General features: G+C 48.3%; 1 protein-coding gene across 1 annotated transcript in view; it reads right to left on the reverse strand.

Annotated features, from left to right (window-relative positions):
* PAK1 (p21 (RAC1) activated kinase 1) overlaps nt 1-5688 on the reverse strand; it is a 74108-nt gene extending 68420 nt beyond the window's left edge. Inside the window, exon 1 of the mRNA XM_039369683.1 lies at nt 5533-5688. The gene's annotated coding sequence lies outside the window, so the exon portion shown is untranslated. The remainder of the gene's footprint in view (nt 1-5532) is intronic.
* Nucleotides 5689-6000: the final 312 nt, after the last annotated feature.

The following is a 6000-nucleotide window of genomic DNA, read 5'->3' on the forward strand; positions in this document are numbered from 1 at the left end:
CCCCTGTTTGCTTCACATCAATCTAACACATCATTGAATCCTAAAACATGTTTTAAACAAGGAAACTTCTCAGGGGGCAAAATTGGCCAGATTTTCCTTGGATTTGCAGAGAAATTTGAAGGAAGGGATGTTGACACTCCCCAGCTGAATTTCTCCAATCGGACGAAAGCCAAAGCCCGTCTTTGTTGGTATTTGAATAGGAAACTACCAAGAACCCAGACTGAAGGGAATAAAAAAACTAAAAATAGGCGGCAGCAAACCACACTTTTCAACAATTCACACAAGCCCCTTCCCACAGGAACAACAGTGAGGGATGCCAAGAATTCTGGGAGTTGAAGTCCACACATCTGGAAGAGGGTCGACTTTAGACTGTAAAGCCACCCAAGTTGTTTCTATGACTTAAACAGGGAGAAATATAAAGACTCCATGAAGCTTTCCTTCCACTAAGCATTTAAAAAAAACCTGAGTACTGCATATAAGACCCCTGTCCTGGATGGGAGGGAGGGAACTGTCAATGATCTGTTCTTACTGTCCTCACCACTCTCTGCACTGCCTTCCTGTCTGAAGCAGGGATGCTTCCAAACTGGACCGTAATGCCGTATGACAGGATGCTCTCGATCATCGCTCTGTGGAAAGTGGTGAGGACAAGGGAAGGAAGATGTGCTTTTCTTCACGTGGCGCAGAAAATGCAGGTGCTGCTGTGCCCGCTTCATTAGTGTCTCGCCGTTGAGCAACCAAGCTAGTTGATTACTAGTAGATGGAGATGGGGAGAAATATCAACAACCTAAGATATGCAGATGATACCACTCTAATGGCAGAAAGTGAAGAGGAACTAAAGAGCCTCTTGATGCGGGTGAAGAAGGAGAGTGCAAAAGTTGGCTTGAAACTCAACATTAAGAAAACCAAAATCATGGCATCCGGCCCTCTCAATTCCTGGCAAATAGATGGGGAAGAAATGGAGGTAGTGACAGATTTTATTTTCCTGGGCTCCAAGATCACCTCAGATGAGGACTGCAGCCAAGAAATTAAAAGACGCTTGCTCTTGGGGAGGAAAGCTATGGCAAATCTAGACAGCATACTAAAAAACAGAGACGTCACCCTGCCAACAAAAGTGCGTGTGGTCCAGACCATGGTTTTCCCAGTTGCAATGTATGGCTGTGAAAGTTGGACCATAAGAAAGGCTGAGCGCCAAAGAATGGAGGCCTTTGAACTATGGTGCTGGAGAAGACTCCTGTGAGTCCCTTGGACAGCAAGGCGTTCAAACTGGTCAGTCCTAGAGGAGATCAACCCCGACTGCTCTTTAAAAGGCCAGATCCTGAAGTTGAAACTCAAATACTTTGGCCACCTAATGAGAAGGAAGGACTCCCTGGAGAAGGGCCTAATGCTGGGAAAGATTGAGGGCAATAGAAGAAGGGGACGACAGAGAATGAGATGGCTGGATGGAGTCACTGAAGCAGTAGGTGTGAACTTAAATGGACTCCAGAAGATGATAGAGGACAGGAAGACCTGGAGGAACATTGTCCATGGGGTCGCGATGGGTCGGACAAGACTTCGCAATTAACAACAACAACAAGATGGAGATGTAAATGGAGATGGAGAATGAGATAACATGGTGCAGGTGGAGATGGTGGAGAGGAAGATAAGATGAAGGTGGAGATGGAAAAAGTAATGGAAAGAGAGATAGAAAAGGGAAAGGAGGGAGAGAGAAATTACCTGCCTCCCAGAAGGTAGCAAACAGGTCGGGAAGAGGATGTGTCGTGTCCCAGACAATCTTACGGACCCTGCTCAAGCATTGCTTACGTGCTACGTCCTGGATGGAAGGGGAGGGAATTGCCAAATGATCTTTTCTGCCGTCCTCACCACTCTCTGCACCACCTATGGCAGTGTTTCCCAAACTTGACAATTTTAAGGCATGAGGACTTCAACTCCCAGAATTCCACAGCCAGCAACGCTGGCTGTGGAATTCTGGGAGTTGAAGTCCACATGCCTTAAAATTGTCAAGTTTGGGAAACACTGACCTATGGTGCATCTCTATGGTCACATGATCAAAATTCAGATAGTTGGCAACTGACTCGTATTTATGATGATTGCAGTTTCCCGGGATCATGTGATCCCCTTTTGCAACTTTCTGAGAAGCAAAGCCAATGGGGAAGCCAGATTCACTTAACGTGTTACAGGCAGTCCTCAACTTACGACCACAACGGAGGCCAACATTTCCAACAGGCATGACTGAACAAGCATAATTCTGGACTCAATCATCGTCATAAATTGAGGCCTACTGGGAGAGGTAGTCCTCTACTTACGACCACAACGGAACCCAAAATTTATGTTGCTAAGCGAGACGGGGGTTAAGTGAGTTTTGCCCCCATTTTATGACCTGTCCTGGCCGCAGTTGTTAAGTTAGTAACATGGTTGTTAAATGAATCTGGCTCCCCCCGTTGGCTTTGTTTGTCAGAAGGCTGTAAATGTGTGATTGCTGACTCCCCAGGACACTGCAACCATCATAAATATGAGCCAGTTGCCAAGCCGTGCAAACTTTGATCACGTAACCCTGGGGATGCTGTGCATAAGTGTGAAAAACGGTCGTAAGTCACTTTTTTCAATGCTGAGGCAACTTCGAACCGTCACTAAGCAAATGGTTATAAGTCAAGGACTAACTGCATTGCAATGCTTTCCCTTGATGGGATCAGAATATTGAGGCAAGATGCTGTAAAAGTTCCAGTGTTTCTCAACCTTGACCATTTTAAGGCATGTGGACTTCAACTCCCAGAATTCCACAGCCAGCAATGCTGGCTGTGGAATTCTGGGAGTTGAAGTCCACATGCCTTAAAATGGTCAAGGTTGAGAAACACTGCGTAAACTTTGGCATAATTAGGCTTAGATGAAAAGTAAGATGAGTTTGCAACAACAACAACAAAAAAGAGGTTTAAAGTCCAAGTGGGATATAGCTTCTATTGACCTTTCACCTCTGCCACCCCCCCAACCTGATGAAGTAGACCAGTATTTCTCAACCTCAGCAAGTTTAAGACGTGTGGACTTCAACTCCCAGAATTCCTCAGGGAATTCGGAGAGCTGACGTCCACAGTCTCGGAAAAACTTGCTGAGGTTGAGAAACTTTGTAATTTCCATTGATCTCTGTCTTCTGAGGACGGGGGTCCAGGGGGATTCTTTACAGGAGATTTCTATTTCTTTCTTTCTTTCTTTCTTTCTTTCTTTCTTTCTTTCTTTCTTTCTCCCTATCTATCTCTTTCCTTCTCTTTCTTTTTCCTTCTTTCTTTCCCTTTCCTTTCCTTTTCTTTCTTTCTCTTTTCTTTCCCTTTCTATCTTTCTTTCCTTTCTTTTTCTTTCTCTTTCTTTCCCCTTCTATCTCTTTCTTTCCTTCCTTCCTTCTTTTTCTTTCTTTCCCTTTCTTTTTCTTTCTCTCTCTTTCTTTTTCTTTCTGTTTATATCTCTTTCTTTCTTTCCTTTCTCTTTCTTTCTTTCTTTCCTTTTTCTTTCTCTATATTTCTTTCCCCTTCTATCTCTTTCCTTCTCTTTCTTTCTCTTTTTCTTTTCTTTCCCCATCTTTCTTTCTTTCTTTCTCTTTTTCTTGCCTTTCTTTTTCTTTCTCTTTCTTTCCCCTATCTCTTTCTTTCCTTCTTTCTTTTTCTTTCTCTCTTTCTTTTTCTTTCTTTCTCTTTCTTTTTTCCCTTTCTTTCTTTTTTCCCTTTCTTTCTTTTTTCCCTTTCTTTCTTTCTCTTTCTTTTTCTTTCTATTTTCTATTTATTTATTTATTTATTGCATCTATCATTCCGCAAGCACTGGAACGGTTAAAGCAGTGGTTCTCAACCTGTGGGTCGGGACCCCATTTGGGGTCGAATGACCATTTCACGGGGGTCGCCAAACCACGCTGTCCGCCATTTTTCCCCCTTTTCCCTAGCTGTCCTACTCCCTCTTATTGATGGCCACACCCACTTGGGGGTCACCACAACATGGGGAACTGTATTATGGGGTCACGGTATTAGAAAGGTTGAGAACCACTGGGTTAAAGGGCTACTTCGCTATCATCAGCTGCAGCTACACTACAGGGTTCTATATTTGGAATTTAATTTAAATTTCCCAAACAAAACACAAAATGCTGGAACAAGCACCAAGTTGCATGTACGGAATGCAATTCTTCAGAATTTGGATTAGCTCGAGAAATACACACCTATTCTAGCCACCAGGCAAAAGTGTCAGACAGACTATTTGGGGGAGATGGAGGGGGAGGGCTACTATTAAATTCAGCACTATGGCTTGGAAATTGGAAATGAGTTTTATGGGGGACCATTTTGCACGTAGTTAACCCGAAATTATGGTTTATCAAACCAGATGAGTATGATGAATGATCCGGGCCATGCACATGTACAGGAAGCTTTAACCATCCAGCAACTTTGATCAAAGCTTTTTATTCAGCCTGATGACCAGATGTGCTAAAATACATAATACATAAACCTGAATACCTTTTTTTGTCTGATCCACGGTACAAGCTTAACCAAAGCCAAAGCTCACAGCGCTTCCATTTATTAATTTAACTTGACTGTTTCATTTAATTTAATCATTCAATTTAATTATTTTATTTAACCTCATTGTTTTTTATTTCACCCAATTATTTTATTTAATTTATACGCCGCCCCTCTCACTCCAAAGATTTTACTCTCCAAGGCAAGCAAGGATGGAAAAATTTAAGCTTGAAGGGCAGCGCTCTGGGGGGGGGGGGGATTACACAATCTTTTGCACCACCAAACTAACCAAACAGGCTGAGATGTGTGTGTGTGTGAAATCCCCCGGCCCAGCAAAAAAAAAAAAAACATGGTTAAAACTAACCTAGTTTTCTCCACGCAGCCCGCCCCCCCCCCCCGGCTTCTAATTCCTCTGATGAAATGGCTTAAAAGAGAAGTGTCTTCTGGACTGGGATTCCTGCACAATCCACCACACACACACCCCGACCCAGCAGAGAACTGCCTGGGGTCCTTTGGAGAGTTCCTCTCGGTCCGGCCTGCCTTGCAGGGTCGTTGTACGGGTGCAAGGCTCAAGGGGCGCCCTTGGGGCTGGACCTCAAGGGACCGCTTCCCAAGGGCAGGGCAGGGCAGGCGAGGCTGCGCGCTTCCCTCTCCAGCCGATCAGCCCCCGTCTCGCCTCGGGCTGGGCTGGGCAAGGCGGCGGCGGCGGCGGCGAGCCTTTGTTAGCGGAGCGCCGAATGAATGAACGAGCCCGGCCGCGCGGCTGGGAAGGGCAGGGACGCCCCAGCGCGATCGGGGAAGGGCCGGCCGGGCACTGTTCCCGGCGATGCTGGGCGAAAGGGGGACCGCCAGCCCGTCCACCTCCCCGGGATCGCCGCCGTTGGTGCTGCCCGGCCGGAGGCGCGCCCCACCGGGCTGGGCATCGCGATCCTCCTCCTCCTCCTCTCGGGGGACCGAAGAAGCCAGCCTGCCCTGCCCGATGCCCGCCGCCTGCCTCCCCGCCGGGAGAAACTTCGCTGCTGGCCGGCGGTTCCCAGCGCGCAAGACTCACCGGCTCCACCTCCGGGCTGCCAGCCTCCTCCGTGCCCGAACCGACCGGCCCACCTCTCCTCCTCCTCCTGCTTCTTCTTCTCGCCCCGGCCGGCCGGGCAGACGCGCCCCCTCCGCCGCTGCTCCGCTGGGCAGGTCCGTCCGGCCAGGCGGCGAAGCGGCGACTGGCGCGCCGGCTGCCTCTTACCTTTGCCCACCCGCGGACCGCGCCGGGGCCCGCCTCCTCGGCCGCTCAGCCCCGCCTCTCCCATTGGCTGCCGGGCATGTCCTGCACGGTTTCTCCCACTCCCCCTGCTTTCCATAAGCGTTTGGCAAAGGGAGGAGGGAGGGGGGGAGGAGAGGGGGAGCCCTCCCCGCCTTCGGGAGGGTGGGGCGGGAGGGGCGGGAGGAGAGGAAGGGGCGAGGCCAGCTCCCAAAGCAGCTCTGGTGGGGGGGGAGTTTAAGGCGTGATTGTGATTGGTTGCAGGGT

The sequence above is a fragment of the Crotalus tigris genome, unplaced genomic scaffold (assembly GCF_016545835.1).
Source record: "Crotalus tigris isolate CLP2741 ecotype Arizona unplaced genomic scaffold, ASM1654583v1 scf7180000021196.354758, whole genome shotgun sequence".
NCBI classification, from domain to species: Eukaryota; Metazoa; Chordata; class Lepidosauria; order Squamata; family Viperidae; genus Crotalus; species Crotalus tigris.